Below are 25,296 nucleotides of genomic sequence, written 5' to 3' on the forward strand. Positions count from 1 at the left end.
CAGACGGACAGACGGACATGGCTAGATCGACTCGGATAGTGATCATGATCAAGAATATATATACTTTATGGGATCGGAAACGCTTCCTTCTGCCTGTTACATACTTTCCGACGAATCTAGTATACCCTTTTATTCTACGAGTAACGGGTATAACAAGGGAGAACGCTATAGTCGAGTACCTCGACTAACAGATACCCGTTACTCAGCCCAAGGAACCAAAGGGAAATGGAGATATGCAAGCAGCAAAGCGAGATTGAAATGCGCCACCTACCGGCGGAAGACAGATTTAAGCGTTGTGGGCGTTAGGGTAGGCGTGGCAAATTTTTTTTAGATCAGTCGATAAGTATTGACGAGACCAATACATTTCAGTTAATATTTTAATTCTAGCATCAAAACTGTAGGAGCCACAGTTTTGGGCGATTTGTGGGCGTAAGAGTGGGCGTGGCACTTTGCTGAAACAAACTTGCGCTGCGCAGGAATCTCAGGAATCTGCATGCCTAATCCCAGTATTGTAGCTCTTATAGTTTCCGAGATCTCAGCGTTCATACGGACAGACTGACAGACGGACATGGCTAGATCGACTCGGATAGTGATCCTGATCAAGAATATATATACTTTATGGGGTCGGAAACGCTTCCTTCTGCCTGTTACATACTTTCCGACGAATCTAGTATACCCTTTTAATCTACGAGTAACGGGTATAACAAGGGAGAACGCTATAGTTAAGTACCTCGACTATCAGATACACGTTACTCAGCCCAAGGAACCAAAGGGAAATGGAGATATGCAAGCAGCAAAGCGAGATTGAAATGCGCCACCTACCGGCGGAAGACAGACTTAAAAGTTGTGGGCGTTAGGGTAGGCGTGGCAAATTTTTTTTTAGATCAGTCGATAGGTATTGACGAGACCAATACATTTCAGTTAAAATTTTAATTCTAGCATCAAAACTGTGGGAGCCACAGTTTTGGGCGATTTGTGGGCGTTAGAGTGGGCGTGGCACTCTGCTGAAACAAACTTGCGCTGCGCAGGAATCTCAGGAATCTGCATGCCTAATCCCAGTATTGTAGCTGTTATAGTTTCCGAGATCTCAGCGTTCATACGGACAAACGGAGAGACGGACAGACGGACAGACGGACATGGCTAGATCGACTCGGATAGTGATCATGATCAAGAATATATATACTTTATGGTGTCGGAAACGCTTCCTTCTGCCTGTTACATCCTTTCCGACGAATCTAGTATACCCTTTTATTCTACGAGTAACGGGTATAACAAGGGAGAACTCTATAGTCGAGTACCTCGACTATCAGATACCCGTTACTCAGCCCAAGGAATCAAAGGGAAATGGAGATATGCAAGCAGCAAAGCGAGATTGAAATTTGCATGCCTAATCCCAGTATTGTAGCTCTTATAGTTTCCGAATCTCCGGAATCTGCATGCCTAATCCCAGTATTGTAGCTCTTATAGTTTCCGAGATCTCAGCGTTCTTACGGACAGACGGACAGACGGACATGCCTAGATCGACTCGGATAGTGATCCTGATCAAGAGTATATATACTTTATGGGGTCGGAAACGCTTCCTTCTGCCTTTTACATACTTTCCGACGAATCTAGTATACCCTTTTACTCTACGAGTAACGGGTATAACAAGGGAGAACGCTATAGTCGAGTACCTCGACCATCAGATACCCGTTACTCAGCCTATGGAAGCAAAGGGAAATGGAGATATGCAAGCAGCAACGCGAGATTGAAATGCGCCACCTACCGGCAGAAGACAGATTTAAGCGTTGTGGGCGTTAAGGTAGGCGTGGCAAATTTTTTTTTAGATCAATCGATAGGTATTGACGAGACCAATACATTTAAGTTAAAATTTTAGTTCTAGCATCAAAACTGTAGGAGCCACAGTTTTGGGCGATTTGTGGGTGTAAGAGTGGGCGTGGCACTCTGCTGAAACAAACTTGCGCTGCTCAGGAATCTGCATGCCTAATCCCAGTATTGTAGCTCTTATAGTTTCCGAGATCTCAGCGTTCATACGGACAGACGGACAGACGGACATGGCTAGATCGACTCGGATAGTGATCATGATCAAGAATATATATACTTTATGGGGTCGGAAACGCTTCCTTCTGCCTGTTACATACTTTCCGACGAATCTAGTATACCCTTTTACTCTACGAGTAACGGGTATAACAAGGGAGAACGCTATAGTCGGGTACCTCGACTATCAGATACCCGTTACTCAGCCTATGGAACCAAAGGGAAATGGAGATATGCAAGCAGCAACGCGAGATTGAAATGCGCCACCTACCGGCAGAAGACAGATTTAAGCGTTGTGGGCGTTAGGGTAGGCGTGGAAAATTTTTTTTTTAGATCAATCGATAGGTATTGACGAGACCAATACATTTCAGTTAAAATTTTAGTTCTAGCATCAAAACTGTAGGAGCCACAGTTTTGGGAGATTTGTGGGCGTAAGAGTGGGCGTGGCACTCTGCTGAAACAATCTTGCGCTCCTCAGCAATTTGCATGCCTAATCCCAGTATTGTAGCTCTTATAGTTTCCGAATCTCAGGAATCTGCATGCCTAATCCCAGTATTGTAGCTCTTATAGTTTCCGAGATCTCAGCGTTCATACGGACAGACGGACATGCCTAGATCGACTCGGATAGTGATCCTGATCAAGAGTATATATACTTTATGGGGTCGGAAACGCTTCCTTCTGCCTTTTACATACTTTCCGACGAATCTAGTATACCCTTTTACTCTACGAGTAACGGGTATAACAAGGGAGAACGCTATAGTCGAGTACCTCGACCATCAGATACCCGTTACTCAGCCTATGGAACCAAAGGGAAATGGAGATATGGAAGCAGCAAAGCGAGATTGAAATGCGCCACCTACCGGCAGAAGACAGATTTAAGCGTTGTGGGCGTTAGGGTAGGCGTGGAAAATTTTTTTGTAGATCAGTCGATAGGTATTGACGAGACCAATACATTTCAGTTAAAATTTTAGTTCTAGCATCAAAACTGTAGGAGCCACAGTTTTGGGAGATTTGTGGGCGTAAGAGTGGGCGTGGCACTCTGCTGAAACAATCTTGCGCTGCTCAGCAATTTGCATGCCTAATCCCAGTATTGTAGCTCTTATAGTTTCCGAATCTCAGGAATCTGCATGCCTAATCCCAGTATTGTAGCTCTTATAGTTTCCGAGATCTCAGCGTTCATACGGACAGACGGACAGACGGACATGCCTAGATCGACTCGGATAGTGATCCTGATCAAGAGTATATATACTTTATGGGGTCGGAAACGCTTCCTTCTGCCTTTTACATACTTTCCGACGAATCTAGTATACCCTTTTACTCTACGAGTAACGGGTATAACAAGGGAGAACGCTATAGTCGAGTACCTCGACCATCAGATACCCGTTACTCAGCCTATGGAACCAAAGGGAAATGGAGATATGCAAGCAGCAAAGCGAGATTGAAATGCGCCACCTACCGGCGGAAGACAGACTTAAAAGTTGTGGGCGTTAGGGTAGGCGTGGCAAATTTTTTTTTCAATCAATCGATAGGTATTGACGAGACCAATACATTTCAGTTAAAATTTTAGTTCTAGCATCAAAACTGTAGGAGCCACAGTTTTGTGCGATTTGTGGGCGTTAGAGTGGGCGTGGCACTCTGCTGAAACAAACGTGCGCTGCGCAGGAATCTCAGGAATCTGCAAGCCTAATCCCAGTATTGTAGCTCTTATAGTTTCCGAGATCTCAGCGTTCATACGGACAGACGGACAGACGGACAGACGAACATGGCTAGATCGACTCGGATAGTGATCCTGATCAAGAATATATTTACTTTATGGGGTCGGAAACGCTTCCTTCTGCCTGTTACATACTTTCCGACGAATCTAGTATACCCTTTTACTCTACGAGTAACGGGTATAACAAGGGAGAACGCTATAGTCGAGTACCTCGACTATCAGATAGCCGTTACTCAGCCCAAGGAACCAAAGGGAAATGGAGATATGCAAGCAGCAAAGCGAGATTGAAATGCGCCACCTACCGGCGGAAGACAGACTTAAAAGTTGTGGGCGTTAGGGTAGGCGTGGCAAATTTTTTTTTCAATCAGTCGATAGGTATTGACGAGACCAATACATTTCAGTTAAAATTTTAATTCTAGCATCAAAACTGTAGGAGCCACAGTTTTGGGCGATTTGTGGGCGTAAGAGTGGGCGTGGCACTCTTGCTTAAACAAACTTGCGCTGCGCAGGAATCTCAGGAATCTGCATGCCTAATCCCAGTATTGTAGCTCTTATAGTTTCCGAGATCTCAGCGTTCATACGGACAGACGGACAGACGGACATGGCTCGATCGACTCGGATAGTGATCCTGATCAAGAATATATATACTTTATGGGGTCGGAAACGCTTCCTTCTGCCTGTTACATACTTTCCGACGAATCTAGTATACCCTTTTACTCTACGAGTAACGGGTATAACAAGGGAGAACGCTATAGTCGAGTACCTCGACTATCAGATACCCGTTACTCAGCCCAAGGAACCAAAGGGAAATGGAGATATGCAAGCAGCAAAGCGAGATTGAAATGCGCCACCTACCGGCGGAAGACAGACTTAAAAGTTGTGGGCGTTAGGGTAGGCGTGGCAAATTTTTTTTAGATCAATCGATAGGTATTGACGAGACCAATTTATTTCAGTTAAAATTTTAATTCTAGCATCAAAACTGTAGGAGCCACAGTTTTGGGCGATTTGTGGGCGTTAGAGTGGGCGTGGCACTCTGCTGAAACAAACTTGCGCTGCGCAGGAATCTCAGGAATCTGCAAGCCTAATCCCAGTATTGTAGCTCTTATAGTTTCCGAGATCTCAGCGTTCATACGGACAGACGGACAGACGGACAGACGAACATGGCTAGATCGACTCGGATAGTGATCCTGATCAAGAATATATTTACTTTATGGGGTCGGAAACGCTTCCTTCTGCCTGTTACATACTTTCCGACGAATCTAGTATACCCTTTTACTCTACGAGTAACGGGTATAACAAGGGAGAACGCTTTAGTCGAGTACCTCGACTATCAGATACCCGTTACTCAGCCCAAGGAACCAAAGGGAAATGGAGATATGCAAGCAGCAAAGCGAGATTGAAATGCGCCACCTACCGGCGGAAGACAGACTTAAAAGTTGTGGGCGTTAGGGTAGGCGTGGCAAATTTTTTTTTAAATCAGTCGATAGGTAGTGACGAGACCAATACATTTCAGTTAAAATTTTAATTCTAGCATCAAAACTGTAGGAGCCACAGTTTTGGGCGATTTGTGGGCGTAAGAGTGGGCGTGGCACTCTTGCTTAAACAAACTTGCGCTGCGCAGGAATCTCAGGAATCTGCATGCCTAATCCCAGTATTGTAGCTCTTATAGTTTCCGAGATCTCAGCGTTCATACGGACAGACGGACAGACGGACATGGCTCGATCGACTCGGATAGTGATCCTGATCAAGAATATATATACTTTATGGGGTCGGAAACGCTTCCTTCTGCCTGTTACATACTTTCCGACGAATCTAGTATACCCTTTTACTCTACGAGTAACGGGTATAACAAGGGAGAACGCTATAGTCGAGTACCTCGACTATCAGATACCCGTTACTCAGCCCAAGGAACCAAAGGGAAATGGAGATATGCAAGCAGCAAAGCGAGATTGAAATGCGCCACCTACCGGCGGAAGACAGACTTAAAAGTTGTGGGCGTTAGGGTAGGCGTGGCAAATTTTTTTTAGATCAATCGATAGGTATTGACGAGACCAATACATTTCAGTTAAAATTTTAATTCTAGCATCAAAACTGTAGGAGCCACAGTTTTGGGCGATTTGTGGGCGTTAGAGTGGGCGTGGCACTCTGCTGAAACAAACTTGCGCTGCGCAGGAATCTCAGGAATCTGCATGCCTAATCCCAGTATTGTAGCTCTTAAAGTTTCCGAGATCTCAGCGTTTATACGGACAAACGGAGAGACGGACAGACGGACATGGCTAGATCAACTCGGATAGTGATCATGATCAAGAATATATACACTTTATGGGGTCGGAAACGCTTCCTTCTGCCTGTTACATACTTTCCGACGAATCTAGTATACCTTTTTACTCTACGAGTAACGGGTATAACAAGGGAGAACGCTATAGTCGAGTACCTCGACTATCAGATACCCGTTACTCATCCCAAGGAACCAAAGGGAAATGGAGATATGCAAGCAGCAAAGCGAGATAGAAATGCGCCACCTACCGGCGGAGGACAGATTTAAGCGTTGTGGGCGTTAGGGTAGACGTAGGAATCTCAGGAATCTGCATGCCTAATCCCAGTATTGTAGCTCTTATAGTTTCCGAGATCTCAGCGTTCATACGGACAGACGGACAGACGGACATGCCTAGATCGACTCGGATAGTGATCCTGATCAAGAATATATATACTTTTTGGGGTCGGAAACGCTTCCTTCTGCCTGTTACATACTTTCCGACGAATCTAGTATTCCCTTTTACTCTACGAGTAACGGGTATAACAAGGGAGAACGCTATAGTCGAGTACCTCGACTATCAGATACCCGTTACTCAGCCCAACGAACCAAAGGGAAATGGAGATATGCAAGCAGCAATGCGAGATTGAAATGCGCCACCTACCGGCGGAAGACAGATTTAAGCGTTGTGGGCGTTAGGGTAGGCGTGGCAAATTTTTTTTTAGATCAGTCGATAGGTATTGACGAGAACAATACAATAGATATGCAAGCAGCTAAGCGAGATTGAAATGCGCCACCTTCCGGCGGAAGACAGATTTAAGCGTTGTGGGCGTTAGGGTAGGCGTGGCAAATTTTTTTTAGATCAGTCGATAGGTATTGACGAGACCAATACATTTCAGTTAATATTTTAATTCTAGCATCAAAACAGTAGGAGCCACAGTTTTGGGCGATTTGTGGGCGTAAATGTGGGCGTGGCACTCTGCTGAAACAAACTTGCGCTGCGCAGGAATCTCAGAAATCTGCATGCCTAATCCCAGTATTGTAGATCTTATAGTTTCCGAGATCTCAGCGTTCATACGGACAGACGGACAGACGGACATGGCTAGATCGACTCGGATAGTGATCCTGATCAAGAATATATATACTTTATGGGGTCGGAAACGCTTCCTTCTGCCTGTTACATACTTTCCGACGAATCTAGTATACCCTTTTACTCTACGAGTAACGGGTATAACAAGGGAGAACGCTATAGTCGAGTACCTCGACTATCAGATACCCGTTACTCAGCCCAAGGAACCAAAGGGAAATGGAGATATGCAAGCAGCAAAGCGAGATTGAAATGCGCCACCTACCAGCGGAGGACAGATTTAAGCGTTGTGGGCGTTAGGGTAGACGTAGGAATCTCAGGAATCTGCATGCCTAATCCCAGTATTGTAGCTCTTATAGTTTCCGAGATCTCAGCGTTCATACGGACAGACGGACATGCCTAGATCGACTCGGATAGTGATAATGATCAAGAATATATATACTTTTCGGGGTCGGAAACGCTTCCTTCTGCCTGTTACATACTTTCCGACGAATCTAGTATACCCTTTTACTCTACGAGTAACGGGTATAACAAGGGAGAACGCTATAGTCGAGTACCTCGACTATCAGATACCCGTTACTCGGCCCAAGGAACCAAAGGGAAATGTTGATATGCAAGCAGCAAAGCGAGATTGAAATGCGCCACCTACCGGCGGAAGACAGACTTAAAAGTTGTGGGCGTTAGGGTAGGCGTGGCAAATTTTTTTTAGATCAATCGATAGGTATTGACGAGACCAATACATTTCAGTTAAAATTTTAATTCTAGCATCAAAACTGTAGGAGCCACAGTTTTGGGCGACTTGTGGGCGTTAGAGTGGGCGTGGCACTCTGCTGAAACAAACTTGCGCTGCGCAGGAATCTCAGGAATCTGCATGCCTAATCCCAGTATTGTAGCTCTTATAGTTTCCGAGATCTCAGCGTTTATACGGACAAACGGAGAGACGGACAGACGGACATGGCTAGATCGACTCGGATAGTGATCATGATCAAGAATATATACACTTTATGGGGTCGGAAACGCTTCCTTCTGCCTGTTACATACTTTCCGACGAATCTAGTATACCCTTTTACTCTACGAGTAACGGGTATAACAAGGGAGAACGCTATAGTCGAGTACCTCGACTATCAGATACCCGTTACTCATCCCAAGGAACCAAAGGGAAATGGAGATATGCAAGCAGCAAAGCGAGATAGAAATGCGCCACCTACCGGCGGAGGACAGATTTAAGCGTTGTGGGCGTTAGGGTAGACGTAGGAATCTCAGGAATCTGCATGCCTAATCCTAGTATTGTAGCTCTTATAGTTTCCGAGATCTCAGCGTTCATACGGACAGACGGACAGACGGACATGCCTAGATCGACTCGGATAGTGATCCTGATCAAGAATATATATACTTTTTGGGGTCGGAAACGCTTCCTTCTGCCTGTTACATACTTTCCGACGAATCTAGTATTCCCTTTTACTCTACGAGTAACGGGTATAACAAGGGAGAACGCTATAGTCGAGTACCTCGACTATCAGATACCCGTTACTCAGCCCAACGAACCAAAGGGAAATGGAGATATGCAAGCAGCAATGCGAGATTGAAATGCGCCACCTACCGGCGGAAGACAGATTTAAGCGTTGTGGGCGTTAGGGTAGGCGTGGCAAATTTTTTTTTAGATCAGTCGATAGGTATTGACGAGACCAATACAATAGATATGCAAGCAGCTAAGCGATATTGAAGTGCGCCACCTTCCGGCGGAAGACAGATTTAAGGGTTGTGGGCGTTAGGGTAGGCGTGGCAAATTTTTTTTTGGGTCAATCGATAGGAATTGACGAGACCAATACATTTCAGTTAAAATTTTAGTTTTAGCATCAAAACTGTAGTAGCCACAGTTTTGGGCGATTTGTGGGCGTTAGAGTGGGCGTGGCACTCTGCTGAAACAATCTTGCGCTGCGCAGGAATCTCAGGAATCTGCAAGCCTAATCCCAGTATTGTAGCTCTTATAGTTTCCGAGATCTCAGCGTTCATACGGACAGACGGACATGGCTAGATCGACTCGGATAGTGATCATGATCAAGAATATATATATTTTATGGGGTCGGAAACGCTACCTTCTGCCTGTTACATACTTTCCGACGAATCTAGTATACCCTTTTACCCTACGAGTAACGGGTATAACAAGGGAGAACGCTATAGTCGAGTACCTCGACTATCAGATACCCGTTACTCAGCCCAAGGAACCAAAGGGAAATGGAGATATGCAAGCAGCAAAGCGAGATTGAAATGCGCCACCTACCGGCGGAAGACAGATTTAAGCGTTGCGGGCGTTAGGGTAGGCGTGGCAAATTTTTTTTTAGATCAGTCGATAGGTATTGACGAGACCAACACAATAGATATGCAAGCAGCTAAGCGAGATTGAAATGCGCCACCTTCCGGCGGAAGACAGATTTAAGCGTTGTTGGCGTTAGGGTAGGCGTGGCAATTTTTTTTTTGGTCAATCGATAGGTATTGACGAGACCAATACATTTCAGTTAAAATTTTAATTCTAGCATCAAAACTGTAGGAGCCACAGTTTTGGGCGATTTGTGGGCGTAAGAGTGGGCGTGGCACTCTGCTGAAACGAACTTGCGCTGCGCAGGAATCTCAGGAATCTGGAACCCTAATCCCAGTATTGTAGCTCTTATAGTTTCCGAGATCTCAGCGTTCATACGGACAGACGGACAGACGGACATGGCTAGATCGACTCGGATAGTGATCATGATCAAGAATATATACACTTTATGGGGTCGGAAACGCTTCCTTCTGCCTGTTACATACTTTCCGACGAATCTAGTATACCCTTTTACTCCACGAGTAACGGGTATAACAAGGGAGAACGCTATAGTCGAGTACCTCGACTATCAGATACCCGTTACTCAGCCCAACGAACCAAAGGGAAACGGAGATATGCAAGCAGCAAAGCGAGATTGAAATGCGCCACCTACCGGCGGAAGACAGGTTTAAGCGTTGTGGGCGTAAGGGTAGGCGTGGAAAATTTATTTTTAGATCAGTCGATAGGTATTGACGGGACCAATACAATAGATATGCAAGCAGCTAAGCGAGATTGAAATGCGCCACCTTCCGGCGGAAGACAGATTTAAGCGTTGTGGGCGTTAGGGTAGGCGTGGCAAATTTTTTTTAGATCAGTCGATAGGTATTGACGAGACCAATACATTTCAGTTAATATTTTAATTCTAGCATCAAAACAGTAGGAGCCACAGTTTTGGGCGATTTGTGGGCGTAAATGTGGGCGTGGCACTCTGCTGAAACAAACTTGCGCTGCGCAGGAATCTCAGGAATCTGCATGCCTAATCCTAGTATTGTAGCTCTTATAGTTTCCGAGATCTCAGCGTTCATACGGACAGACGGACAGACGGACATGCCTAGATCGACTCGGATAGTGATCCTGATCAAGAATATATATACTTTTTGGGGTCGGAAACGCTTCCTTCTGCCTGTTACATACTTTCCGACGAATCTAGTATTCCCTTGTACTCTACGAGTAACGGGTATAACAAGGGAGAACGCTATAGTCGAGTACCTCGACTATCAGATACCCGTTACTCAGCCCAACGAACCAAAGGGAAATGGAGATATGCAAGCAGCAATGCGAGATTGAAATGCGCCACCTACCGGCGGAAGACAGATTTAAGCGATGTGGGCGTTAGGGTAGGCGTGGCAAATTTTTTTTTAGATCAGTCGATAGGTATTGACGAGACCAATACAATAGATATGCAAGCAGCTAAGCGAGATTGAAATGCGCCACCTTCCGGCGGAAGACAGATTTAAGCGTTGTGGGCGTTAGGGTAGGCGTGGCAAATTTTTTTTGGGTCAATCGATAGGTATTGACGAGACCAATACATTTCAGTTAAAATTTTAGTTCTAGCATCAAAACTGTAGGAGCCACAGTTTTGGGCGATTTGTGGGCGTTAGAGTGGGCGTGGCACTCTGCTGAAAAAATCTTGCGCTGCGCAGGAATCTCAGGAATCTGCAAGCCTAATCCCAGTATTGTAGCTCTTATAGTTTCCGAGATCTCAGCGTTCATACGGACAGACGGACATACGGACAGACGGACATGGCTAGATCGACTCGGATAGTGATCATGATCAAGAATATATATATTTTATGGGGTCGGAAACGCTACCTTCTGCCTGTTACATACTTTCCGACGAATCTAGTATACCCTTTTACCCTACGAGTAACGGGTATAACAAGGGAGAACGCTATAGTCGAGTACCTCGACTATCAGATACCCGTTACTCAGCCCAAGGAACCAAAGGGAAATGGAGATATGCAAGCAGCAAAGCGAGATTGAAATGCGCCACCTACCGGCGGAAGACAGATTTAAGCGTTGCGGGCGTTAGGGTAGGCGTCGCAAATTTTTTTTTAGATCAGTCAATAGGTATTGACGAGACCAACACAATAGATATGCAAGCAGCTAAGCGAGATTGAAATGCGCCACCTTCCGGCGGAAGACAGATTTAAGCGTTGTTGGCGTTGGGGTAGGCGTGGCAAATTTTTTTTAGATCAATCGATAGGTATTGACGAGACCAATTTATTTCAGTTAAAATTTTAATTCTAGCATCAAAACTGTAGGAGCCACAGTTTTGGGCGATTTGTGGGCGTTAGAGTGGGCGTGGCACTCTGCTGAAACAAACTTGCGCTGCGCAGGAATCTCAGGAATCTGCAAGCCTAATCCCAGTATTGTAGCTCTTATAGTTTCCGAGATCTCAGCGTTCATACGGACAGACGGACAGACGAACATGGCTAGATCGACTCGGATAGTGATCCTGATCAAGAATATATTTACTTTATGGGGTCGGAAACGCTTCCTTCTGCCTGTTACATACTTTCCGACGAATCTAGTATACCCTTTTACTCTACGAGTAACGGGTATAACAAGGGAGAACGCTTTAGTCGAGTACCTCGACTATCAGATACCCGTTACTCAGCCCAAGGAACCAAAGGGAAATGGAGATATGCAAGCAGCAAAGCGAGATTGAAATGCGCCACCTACCGGCGGAAGACAGACTTAAAAGTTGTGGGCGTTAGGGTAGGCGTGGCAAATTTTTTTTTAAATCAGTCGATAGGTAGTGACGAGACCAATACATTTCAGTTAAAATTTTAATTCTAGCATCAAAACTGTAGGAGCCACAGTTTTGGGCGATTTGTGGGCGTAAGAGTGGGCGTGGCACTCTTGCTTAAACAAACTTGCGCTGCGCAGGAATCTCAGGAATCTGCATGCCTAATCCCAGTATTGTAGCTCTTATAGTTTCCGAGATCTCAGCGTTCATACGGACAGACGGACAGACGGACATGGCTCGATCGACTCGGATAGTGATCCTGATCAAGAATATATATACTTTATGGGGTCGGAAACGCTTCCTTCTGCCTGTTACATACTTTCCGACGAATCTAGTATACCCTTTTACTCTACGAGTAACGGGTATAACAAGGGAGAACGCTATAGTCGAGTACCTCGACTATCAGATACCCGTTACTCAGCCCAAGGAACCAAAGGGAAATGGAGATATGCAAGCAGCAAAGCGAGATTGAAATGCGCCACCTACCGGCGGAAGACAGACTTAAAAGCTGTGGGCGTTAGGGTAGGCGTGGCAAATTTTTTTTAGATCAATCGATAGGTATTGACGAGACCAATACATTTCAGTTAAAATTTTAATTCTAGCATCAAAACTGTAGGAGCCACAGTTTTGGGCGATTTGTGGGCGTTAGAGTGGGCGTGGCACTCTGCTGAAACAAACTTGCGCTGCGCAGGAATCTCAGGAATCTGCATGCCTAATCCCAGTATTGTAGCTGTTATAGTTTCCGAGATCTCAGCGTTCATACGGACAGACGGACATACGGACAGACGGACAGACGGACATGGCTTGATCGACTCGGATAGTGATCATGATCAAGAATATATACACTTTATGGGGTCGGAAACGCTTCCTTCTGCCTGTTACATACTTTCCGACGAATCTAGTATACCCTTTTACTCCACGAGTAACGGGTATAACAAGGGAGAACGCTATAGTCGAGTACCTCGACTATCAGATACCCGTTACTCATCCCAAGGAACCAAAGGGAAATGGAGATATGCAAGCAGCAAAGCGAGATAGAAATGCGCCACCTACCGGCGGAGGACAGATTTAAGCGTTGTGGGCATTAGGGTAGACGTAGGAATCTCAGGAATCTGCATGCCTAATCCCAGTATTGTAGCTCTTATAGTTTCCGAGATCTCCGCGTTCATACGGACAGACGGACAGACGGACATGCCTAGATCGACTCGGATAGTGATCCTGATCAAGAATATATATACTTTTTGGGGTCGGAAACGCTTCCTTCTGCCTGTTACATACTTTCCGACGAATCTAGTATTCCCTTTTACTCTACGAGTAACGGGTATAACAAGGGAGAACGCTATAGTCGAGTACCTCGACTATCAGATACCCGTTACTCAGCCCAACGAACCAAAGGGAAATGGAGATATGCAAGCAGCAATGCGAGATTGAAATGCGCCACCTACCGGCGGAAGACAGATTTAAGCGTTGTGGGCGTTAGGGTAGGCGTGGCAAATTTTTTTTTAGATCAGTCGATAGGTATTGACGAGACCAATACAATAGATATGCAAGCAGCTAAGCGATATTGAAGTGCGCCACCTTCCGGCGGAAGACAGATTTAAGCGTTGTGGGCGTTAGGGTAGGCGTGGCAAATTTTTTTTTAGATCAGTCGATAGGTATTGACGAGACCAATACAATAGATATGCAAGCAGCTAAGCGAGATTGAAATGCGCCACCTTCCGGCGGAAGACAGATTTAAGCGTTGTGGGCGTTAGGGTGGGCGTGGCAAATTTTTTTTTGGGTCAATCGATAGGTATTGACGAGACCAATACATTTCAGTTAAAATTTTAGTTCTAGCATCAAAACTGTAGGAGCCACAGTTTTGGGCGATTTGTGGGCGTAAGAGTGGGCGTGGCACTCTGCTGAAACAATCTTGCGCTGCGCAGGAATCTCAGAAATCTGCAAGCCTAATCCCAGTATTGTAGCTCTTATAGTTTCCGAGATCTCAGCGTTCATACGGACAGACGGACATACGGACAGACGGACATGGCTAGATCGACTCGGATAGTGATCATGATCAAGAATATATATATTTTATGGGGTCGGAAACGCTACCTTCTGCCTGTTACATACTTTCCGACGAATTTAGTATACCCTTTTACCCTACGAGTAACGGGTATAACAAGGGAGAACGCTATAGTCGAGTACCTCGACTATCAGATACCCGTTACTCAGCCCAAGGAACCAAAGGGAAATGGAGATATGCAAGCAGCAAAGCGAGATTGAAATGCGCCACCTACCGGCGGAAGACAGATTTAAGCGTTGCGGGCGTTAGGGTAGGCGTGGCAAATTTTTTTTTGCTCAATCGATAGGTATTGTCGAGACCAATACATTTCAGTTAAAATTTTAATTCTAGCATCAAAACTGTAGGAGCCACAGTTTTGGGCGATTTGTGGGCGTTAGAGTGGGCGTGGCACTCTGCTGAAACGAACTTGCGCTGCGCAGGAATCTCAGGAATCTGGAACCCTAATCCCAGTATTGTAGCTCTTATAGTTTCCGAGATCTCAGCGTTCATACGGACAGACGGACATACGGACAGACGGACATGGCTAGATCGACTCGGATAGTGATCATGATCAAGAATATATATACTTTATGGGGTCGGAAACGCTTCCTTCTGCCTGTTACATACTTTCCGACGAATCTAGTATACCCTTTTACTCCACGAGTAACGGGTATAACAAGGGAGAACGCTATAGTCGAGTACCTCGACTATCAGATACCCGTTACTCAGTCCAAGGAACCAAAGGGAAATGGAGATATGCAAGCAGCAAAGCGAGATTGAAATGCGCCACCTACCGGCGGAAGACAGATTTAAGCGTTGCGGGCGTTAGGGTAGGCGTGACAATTTTTTTTTTTGCTCAATCGATAGGTATTGACGAGACCAATACATTTCAGTTAAAATTTTAATTCTAGCATCAAAACTGTAGGAGCCACAGTTTTGGGCGATTTGTGGGCGTTATTGTGGGCGTGGCACTCTGCTGAAACGAACTTGCGCTGCGCAGGAATCTCAGGAATCTGGAACCCTAATCCCAGTATTGTAGCTCTTATAGTTTCCGAGATCTCAGCGTTCATACGGACAGACGGACATACGGACAGACGGACATGGCTAGATCGACTCGGATAGTGATCATGATCAAGAATATATACACTTTATGGGGTCGGAAACGCTTCCTTCTGCCTGTTACATACTTTCCGACGAATCTAGTATACCCTTTTACTCCACGAGTAACGGGTATAACAAGGGAGAACGCTATAGTCGAGTACCTCGACTATCAGATACCCGTTACTCAGCCCAACGAACCAAAGGGAAATGGAGATATGCAAGCAGCAAAGCGAGATTGAAATGCGCCACCTACCGGCGGAAGACAGATTTAAGCGTTGTGGGCGTAAGGGTAGGCGTGGCAAATTTTTTTTTAGATCAGTCGATAGGTATTGACGGGACCAATACAATAGATATGCAAGCAGCTAAGCGAGATTGAAATGCGCCACCTTCCGGCGGAAGACAGATTTAAGCGTTGTGGGCGTTAGGGTAGGCGTGGCAAATTTTTTTTAGATCAGTCGATAGGTATTGACGAGACCAATACATTTCAGTTAATATTTTAATTCTAGCATCAAAACAGTAGGAGCCACAGTTTTGGCCGATTTGTGGGCGTAAATGTGGGCGTGGCACTCTGCTGAAACAAACTTGCGCTGCGCAGGAATCTCAGGAATCTGCATGCCTAATCCCAGTATTGTAGCTCTTATAGTTTCCGAGATCTCAGCGTTCATACGGACAGACGGACAGACGGACATGGCTAGATCGACTCGGATAGTGATCCTGATCATGAATATATATACTTTATGGGGTCGGCAACGCTTCCTTCTGTCTGTTACATACTTTCCGACGAATCTAGTATACCCTTTTACTCTACGAGTAACGGGTATAACAAGGGAGAACGCTATAGTCGAGTACCTCGACTATCAGATACCCGTTACTCAGCCCAAGGAACCAAAGGGAAATGGAGATATGCAAGCAGCAAAGCGAGATTGAAATGCGCCACCTACCAGCGGAGGACAGATTTAAGCGTTGTGGGCGTTAGGGTAGACGTAGGAATCTCAGGAATCTGCATGCCTAATCCCAGTATTGTAGCTCTTATAGTTTCCGAGATCTCAGCGTTCATACGGACAGACGGACATGCCTAGATCGACTCGGATAGTGATAATGATCAAGAATATATATACTTTTCGGGGTCGGAAACGCTTCCTTCTGCCTGTTACATACTTTCCGACGAATCTAGTATTCCCTTTTACTCTACGAGTAACGGGTATAACAAGGGAGAACGCTATAGTCGAGTACCTCGACTATCAGATACCCGTTACTCAGCCCAAGGAACCAAAGGGAAATGGAGATATGCAAGCAGCAATGCGAGATTGAAATGCGCCACCTACCGGCGGAAGACAGATTTAAGCGTTGTGGGCGTTAGGGTAGACGTAGGAATCTCAGGAATCTGCATGCCTAATCCCAGTATTGTAGCTCTTATAGTTTCCGAGATCTCAGCGTTCATACGGACAGACGGACATGCCTAGATCGACTCGGATAATGATAATGATCAAGAATATATATACTTTTCGGGGTCGGAAACGCTTCCTTCTGCCTGTTACATACTTTCCGACGAATCTAGTATTCCCTTTTACTCTACGAGTAACGGGTATAACAAGGGAGAACGCTATAGTCGAGTACATCGACTATCAGATACCCGTTACTCAGCCCAACGAACCAAAGGGAAATGGAGATATGCAAGCAGCAATGCGAGATTGAAATGCGCCACCTACCGGCGGAAGACAGATTTAAGCGTTGTGGGCGTTAGGGTAGACGTAGGAATCTCAGGAATCTGCATGCCTAATCCCAGTATTGTAGCTCTTATAGTTTCCGAGATCTCAGCGTTCATACGGACAGACGGACATGCCTAGATCGACTCGGATAATGATAATGATCAAGAATATATATACTTTTCGGGGTCGGAAACGCTTCCTTCTGCCTGTTACATACTTTCCGACGAATCTAGTATTCCCTTTTACTCTACGAGTAACGGGTATAACAAGGGAGAACGCTATAGTCGAGTACATCGACTATCAGATACCCGTTACTCAGCCCAACGAACCAAAGGGAAATGGAGATATGCAAGCAGCAATGCGAGATTGAAATGCGCCACCTACCGGCGGAAGACAGATTTAAGCGTTGTGGGCGTTAGGGTAGGCGTGGCAAATTTTTTTTTAGATCAGTCGATAGGTATTGACGAGACCAATACAATAGATATGCAAGCAGCTAAGCGAGATTGAAATGCGCCACCTTCCGGCGGAAGACAGATTTAAGCGTTGTGGGCGTTAGGGTAGGCGTGGCAAATTTTTTTTTGGGTCAATCGATAGGTATTGACGAGACCAATACATTTCAGTTAAAATTTTAGTTCTAGCATCAAAACTGTAGGAGCCACAGTTTTGGGCGATTTGTGGGCGTTAGAGTGGGCGTGGCACTCTGCTGAAACAATCTTGCGCTGCGCAGGAATCTCAGGAATCTGCAAGCCTAATCCCAGTATTGTAGCTCTTATAGTTTCCGAGATCTCAGCGTTCATACGGACAGACGGACATACGGACAGACGGACATGGCTAGATCGACTCGGATAGTGATCATGATCAAGAATATATATATTTTATGGGGTCGGAAACGCTACCTTCTGCCTGTTACATACTTTCCGACGAATCTAGTATACCCTTTTACCCTACGAGTAACGGGTATAACAAGGGAGAACGCTATAGTCGAGTACCTCGACTATCAGATACCCGTTACTCAGCCCAAGGAACCAAAGGGAAATGGAGATATGCAAGCAGCAAAGCGAGATTGAAATGCGCCACCTACCGGCGGAAGACAGATTTAAGCGTTGCGGGCGTTAGGGTAGGCGTGGCAAATTTTTTTTTGCTCAATCGATAGGTATTGACGAGACCAATACATTTCAGTTAAAATTTTAATTCTAGCATCAAAACTGTAGGAGCCACAGTTTTGGGCGATTTGTGGGCGTTAGAGTGGGCGTGGCACTCTGCTGAAACGAACTTGCGCTGCGCAGGAATCTCAGGAATCTGGAACCCTAATCCCAGTATTGTAGCTCTTATAGTTTCCGAGATCTCAGCGTTCATACGGACAGACGGACATACGGACAGACGGACATGGCTAGATCGACTCGGATAGTGATCATGATCAAGAATATATACACTTTATGGGGTCGGAAACGCTTCCTTCTGCCTGTTACATACTTTCCGACGAATCTAGTATACCCTTTTACTCCACGAGTAACGGGTATAACAAGGGAGAACGCTATAGTCGAGTACCTCGACTATCAGATACCCGTTACTCAGCCCAACGAACCAAAGGGAAATGGAGATATGCAAGCAGCAAAGCGAGATTGAAATGCGCCACCTACCGGCGGAAGACAGATTTAAGCGTTGTGGGCGTAAGGGTAGGCGTGGCAAATTTTTTTTTAGATCAGTCGATAGGTATTGACGGGACCAATACAATAGATATGCAAGCAGCTAAGCGAGATTGAAATGCGCCACCTTCCGGCGGAAGACAGATTTAAGCGTTGTGGGCGTTAGGGTAGGCGTGGCAAATTTTTTTTAGATCAGTCGATAGGTATTGACGAGACAATACATTTCAGTTAATATTTTAATTCTAGCATCAAAACAGTAGGAGCCACAGTTTTGGGCGATTTGTGGGCGTAAATGTGGGCGTGGCACTCTGCTGAAACAAACTTGCGCTGCGCAGGAATCTCAGGAATCTGCATGCCTAATCCTAGTATTGTAGCTCTTATAGTTTCCGAGATCTCAGCGTTCATACGGACAGACGGACAGACGGACATGCCTAGATCGACTCGGATAGTGATCCTGATCAAGAATATATATACTTTTTGGGGTCGGAAACGCTTCCTTCTGCCTGTTACATACTTTCCGACGAATCTAGTATACCCTTTTACCCTACGAGTAACGGGTATAACAAGGGAGAACGCTATAGTCGAGTACCTCGACTATCAGATACCCGTTACTCAGCCCAAGGAACCAAAGGGAAATGGAGATATGCAAGCAGCAAAGCGAGATTGAAATGCGCCACCTACCGGCGGAAGACAGATTTAAGCGTTGTGGGCGTTAGGGTAGGCGTGGCAAATTTTTTTTTAGATCAGTCGATAGGTATTGACGAGACCAATACAATAGATATGCAAGCAGCTAAGCGAGATTGAAATGCGCCACCTTCCGGCGGAAGACAGATTTAAGCGTTGTGGGCGTTAGGGTAGGCGTGGCAAATTTTTTTTTGGGTCAATCGATAGGTATTGACGAGACCAATACATTTCAGTTAAAATTTTAGTTCTAGCATCAAAACTGTAGGAGCCACAGTTTTGGGCGATTTGTGGGCGTTAGAGTGGGCGTGGCACTCTGCTGAAAAAATCTTGCGCTGCGCAGGAATCTCAGGAATCTGCAAGCCTAATCCCAGTATTGTAGCTCTTATAGTTTCCGAGATCTCAGCGTTCATACGGACAGACGGACATACGGACAGACGGACATGGCTAGATCGACTCGGATAGTGATCATGATCAAGAATATATATATTTTATGGGGTCGGAAACGCTACCTTCTGCCTGTTACATACTTTCCGACGAATCTAGTATACCCTTTTACCCTACGAGTAACGGGTATAACAAGGGAGAACGCTATAGTCGAGTACCTCGACTATCAGATACCCGTTACTCAGCCCAAGGAACCAAAGGGAAATGGAGATATGCAAGCAGCAAAGCGAGATTGAAATGCGCCACCTACCGGCGGAAGACAGATTTAAGCGTTGCGGGCGTTAGGGTAGGCGTGGCAAATTTTTTTTTAGATCGGTCGATAGGTATTGACGAGACCAACACAATAGATATGCAAGCAGCTAAGCGAGATTGAAATGCGCCACCTTCCGGCGGAAGACAGATTTAAGCGTTGTTGGCGTTGGGGTAGGCGTGGCAAATTTTTTTTTAGATCAATCGATAGGTATTGACGAGACCAATACATTTCAGTTAAAATTTTAGTTCTAGCATCAAAACTGTAGGAGCCACAGTTTTGGGCGATTTGTGGGCGTTAGAGTGGGCGTGGCACTCTGCTGAAACAAACTTGCGCTGCGCAGGAATCTCAGGAATCTGCATGCCTAATTCCAGTATTGTAGCTCTTATAGTTTCCGAGATCTCAGCGTTCATACGGACAGACGGACATACGGACAGACGGACAGACGGACATGGCTTGATCGACTCGGATAGTGATCATGATCAAGAATGTATACACTTTATGGGGTCGGAAACGCTTCCTTCTGCCTGTTACATACTTTCCGACGAATCTAGTATACCCTTTTACTCCACGAGTAACGGGTATAACAAGGGAGAACGCTATAGTCGAGTACCTCGACTATCAGATACCCTTTACTCATCCCAAGGAACCAAAGGGAAATGGAGATATGCAAGCAGCAAAGCGAGATAGAAATGCGCCACCTACCGGCGGAGGACAGATTTAAGCGTTGTGGGCGTTAGGGTAGACGTAGGAATCTCAGGAATCTGCATGCCTAATCCCAGTATTGTAGCTCTTATAGTTTCCGAGATCTCAGCGTTCATACGGACAGACGGACAGACGGACAGACGAACATGGCTAGATCGACTCGGATAGTGATCCTGATCAAGAATATATTTACTTTATGGGGTCGGAAACGCTTCCTTCTGCCTGTTACATACTTTCCGACGAATCTAGTATACCCTTTTACTCTACGAGTAACGGGTATAACAAGGGAGAACGCTTTAGTCGAGTACCTCGACTATCAGATACCCGTTACTCAGCCCAAGGAACCAAAGGGAAATGGAGATATGCAAGCAGCAAAGCGAGATTGAAATGCGCCACCTACCGGCGGAAGACAGACTTAAAAGTTGTGGGCGTTAGGGTAGGCGTGGCAAATTTTTTTTTAAACCAGTCGATAGGTAGTGACGAGACCAATACATTTCAGTTAAAATTTTAATTCTAGCATCAAAACTGTAGGAGCCACAGTTTTGGGCGATTTGTGGGCGTAAGAGTGGGCGTGGCACTCTTGCTTAAACAAACTTGCGCTGCGCAGGAATCTCAGGAATCTGCATGCCTAATCCCAGTATTGTAGCTCTTATAGTTTCCGAGATCTCAGCGTTCATACGGACAGACGGACAGACGGACATGGCTCGATCGACTCGGATAGTGATCCTGATCAAGAATATATATACTTTATGGGGTCGGAAACGCTTCCTTCTGCCTGTTACATACTTTCCGACGAATCTAGTATACCCTTTTACTCTACGAGTAACGGGTATAACAAGGGAGAACGCTATAGTCGAGTACCTCGACTATCAGATACCCGTTACTCAGCCCAAGGAACCAAAGGGAAATGGAGATATGCAAGCAGCAAAGCGAGATTGAAATGCGCCACCTACCGGCGGAAGACAGACTTAAAAGTTGTGGGCGTTAGGGTAGGCGTGGCAAATTTTTTTTAGATCAATCGATAGGTATTGACGAGACCAATACATTTCAGTTAAAATTTTAATTCTAGCATCAAAACTGTAGGAGCCACAGTTTTGGGCGATTTGTGGGCGTTAGAGTGGGCGTGGCACTCTGCTGAAACAAACTTGCGCTGCGCAGGAATCTCAGGAATCTGCATGCCTAATTCCAGTATTGTAGCTCTTATAGTTTCCGAGATCTCAGCGTTCATACGGACAGACGGACATACGGACAGACGGACAGACGGACATGGCTTGATCGACTCGGATAGTGATCATGATCAAGAATATATACACTTTATGGGGTCGGAAACGCTTCCTTCTGCCTGTTACATACTTTCCGACGAATCTAGTATACCCTTTTACTCCACGAGTAACGGGTATAACAAGGGAGAACGCTATAGTCGAGTACCTCGACTATCAGATACCCGTTACTCATCCCAAGGAACCAAAGGGAAATGGAGATATGCAAGCAGCAAAGCGAGATAGAAATGCGCCACCTACCGGCGGAGGACAGATTTAAGCGTTGTGGGCGTTAGGGTAGACGTAGGAATCTCAGGAATCTGCATGCCTAATCCCAGTATTGTAGCTCTTATAGTTTCCGAGATCTCAGCGTTCATACGGACAGACGGACAGACGGACATGCCTAGATCGACTCGGATAGTGATCCTGATCAAGAATATATATACTTTTTGGGGTCGGAAACGCTTCCTTCTGCCTGTTACATACTTTCCGACGAATCTAGTATTCCCTTTTACTCTACGAGTAACGGGTATAACAAGGGAGAACGCTATAGTCGAGTACCTCGACTATCAGATACCCGTTACTCAGCCCAACGAACCAAAGGGAAATGGAGATATGCAAGCAGCAATGCGAGATTGAAATGCGCCACCTACCGGCGGAAGACAGATTTAAGCGTTGTGGGCGTTAGGGTAGGCGTGGCAAATTTTTTTTTAGATCAGTCGATAGGTATTGACGAGACCAATACAATAGATATGCAAGCATCTAAGCGAGATTGAAATGCGCCACCTTCCGGCGGAAGACAGATTTAAGCGTTGTGGGCGTTAGGGTTGGCGTGGCAAATTTTTTTTTGGGTCAATCGATAGGTATTGACGAGACCAATACATTTCAGTTAAAATTTTAGTTCTAGCATCAAAACTGTAGGAGCCACAGTTTTGGGCGATTTGTGGGCGTTAGAGTGGGCGTGGCACTCTGCTGAAACAATCTTGCGCTGCGCAGGAATCTCAGAAATCTGCAAGCCTAATCCCAGTATTGTAGCTCTTATAGTTTCCGAGATCTCAGCGGACATACGGACATACGGACAGACGGACATGGCTAGATCGACTCGGATAGTGATCATGATCAAGAATATATATATTTTATGGGGTCGGAAACGCTACCTTCTGCCTGTTACATACTTTCCGACGAATCTAGTATACCCTTTTACCCTACGAGTAACGGGTATAACAAGGGAGAACGCTATAGTCGAGTACCTCGACTATCAGATACCCGTTACTCAGCCCAAGGAACCAAAGGGAAATGGAGATATGCAAGCAGCAAAGAGAGATTGAAATGCGCCACCTACCGGCGGAAGACAGATTTAAGCGTTGCGGGCGTTAGGGTAGGCGTGGCAAATTTTTTTTTGCTCAATCGATAGGTATTGTCGAGACCAATACATTTCAGTTAAAATTTTAATTCTAGCATCAAAACTGTAGGAGCCACAGTTTTGGGCGATTTGTGGGCGTTAGAGTGGGCGTGGCACTCTGCTGAAACGAACTTGCGCTGCGCAGGAATCTCAGAAATCTGGAACCCTAATCCCAGTATTGTAGCTCTTATAGTTTCCGAGATCTCAGCGTTCATACGGACAGACGGACATACGGACAGACGGACATGGCTAGATCGACTCGGATAGTGATCATGATCAAGAATATATACACTTTATGGGGTCGGAAACGCTTCCTTCTGCCTGTTACATACTTTCCGACGAATCTAGTATACCCTTTTACTCCACGAGTAACGGGTATAACAAGGGAGAACGCTATAGTCGAGTACCTCGACTATCAGATACCCGTTACTCAGCCCAACGAACCAAAGGGAAATGGAGATATGCAAGCAGCAAAGCGAGATTGAAATGCGCCACCTACCGGCGGAAGACAGATTTAAGCGTTGTGGGCGTAAGGGTAGGCGTGGCAAATTTTTTTTTAGATCAGTCGATAGGTATTGACGGGACCAATACAATAGATATGCAAGCAGCTAAGCGAGATTGAAATGCGCCACCTTCCGGCGGAAGACAGATTTAAGCGTTGTGGGCGTTAGGGTAGGCGTGGCAAATTTTTTTTAGATCAGTCGATAGGTATTGACGAGACCAATACATTTCAGTTAATATTTTAATTCTAGCATCAAAACAGTAGGAGCCACAGTTTTGGGCGATTTGTGGGCGTAAATGTGGGCGTGGCACTCTGCTGAAACAAACTTGCGCTGCGCAGGAATCTCAGGAATCTGCATGCCTAATCCCAGTATTGTAGCTCTTATAGTTTCCGAGATCTCAGCGTTCATACGGACAGACGGACAGACGGACATGGCTAGATCGACTCGGATAGTGATCCTGATCAAGAATATATATACTTTATGGGGTCGGAAACGCTTCCTTCTGCCTGTTACATACTTTCCGACGAATCTAGTATACCCTTTTACTCTACGAGTAACGGGTATAACAAGGGAGAACGCTATAGTCGAGTACCTCGACTATCAGATACCCGTTACTCAGCCCAAGGAACCAAAGGGAAATGGAGATATGCAAGCAGCAAAGCGAGATTGAAATGCGCCACCTACCAGCGGAGGACAGATTTAAGCGTTGTGGGCGTTAGGGTAGACGTAGGAATCTCAGGAATCTGCATGCCTAATCCCAGTATTGTAGCTCTTATAGTTTCCGAGATCTCAGCGTTCATACGGACAGACGGACATGCCTAGATCGACTCGGATAGTGATAATGATCAAGAATATATATACTTTTCGGGGTCGGAAACGCTTCCTTCTGCCTGTTACATACTTTCCGACGAATCTAGTATTCCCTTTTACTCTACGAGTAACGGGTATAACAAGGGAGAACGCTATAGTCGAGTACCTCGACTATCAGATACCCGTTACTCAGCCCAACGAACCAAAGGGAAATGGAGATATGCAAGCAGCAATGCGAGATTGAAATGCGCCACCTACCGGCGGAAGACAGATTTAAGCGTTGTGGGCGTTAGGGTAGACGTAGGAATCTCAGGAATCTGCATGCCTAATCCCAGTATTGTAGCTCTTATAGTTTCCGAGATCTCAGCGTTCATACGGACAGACGGACATGCCTAGATCGACTCGGATAGTGATAATGATCAAGAATATATATACTTTTCGGGGTCGGAAACGCTTCCTTCTGCCTGTTACATACTTTCCGACGAATCTAGTATTCCCTTTTACTCTACGAGTAACGGGTATAACAAGGGAGAACGCTA

The sequence above is a fragment of the Drosophila subpulchrella genome, unplaced genomic scaffold, assembly GCF_014743375.2.
Source record: "Drosophila subpulchrella strain 33 F10 #4 breed RU33 unplaced genomic scaffold, RU_Dsub_v1.1 Primary Assembly Seq124, whole genome shotgun sequence".
NCBI classification, from domain to species: domain Eukaryota; kingdom Metazoa; phylum Arthropoda; class Insecta; order Diptera; family Drosophilidae; genus Drosophila; species Drosophila subpulchrella.